A 793-nucleotide genomic window follows, 5' to 3' on the forward strand; every position below is an offset into this window, starting at 1 on the left:
CATCTCTCTCCGTCTGGGGTATTTAATTTCCCACTAACCCTCCCTTTTACTTTCTCTCCGCTTCCCTCTGAGGTCTCTTATTTTCATCTCCTCCTACCTCTCCTTTTCTTTCATTAATTCGTCTGTTCCTCTTTAACTTCCCCTATCCCTCCCCCTTTCTTACATTCCTCCTATCCTTATCTTGCCTATTCTTCCCTGTCTCATCTTTTCTTACTTCTTTTCCCACTTTATCCTCTTGCCCCATCTCTCTCTCTCGCAGATAAGTTTCGCAATTGTACACATCATAACATGTACTGAAGTAGAACATTCCGACATTATTACACCACTCAGCGAGGCACCGTAATAAAGATTCATTTTTAAGGTAGTCTTTTTTTATGATAGGTATGGTTGTATACTTTGTGTACCACGTAAAAGCTTACTCGTGTATACACTTTAGAAAAAAGAAGAGAGCGTTTTTGTTATATATTTTGTTCCCGGGTCTTTAATCTACTGACGAAAGAGGAAAAATTCTGGCATGTTTTGGTCGAATTGTTTGTCCACTATTCGCCTAAATATTTCATACTCCTTCTCTCAAAAGATGAAAGTCAAAGGTATAACTCCCGACGCACACATATCTTGTAAAAGTGTCTCACCTTTCACCGATAATTGCGGCTGAAATTAAACCATAAGTAGTTTCGGATTTGCTTTACAAAAATCATACGTTATCTTAGTCACAGCTGTACTGCAATAAGAGAAAATTACGACTTTGTACCAAGGCTTGTATCATACCCTCCCCCCCTCTCTTACTCCCCCC

Source organism: Penaeus monodon, chromosome 23 (assembly GCF_015228065.2).
Source record: "Penaeus monodon isolate SGIC_2016 chromosome 23, NSTDA_Pmon_1, whole genome shotgun sequence".
NCBI classification, from domain to species: Eukaryota; Metazoa; Arthropoda; class Malacostraca; order Decapoda; family Penaeidae; genus Penaeus; species Penaeus monodon.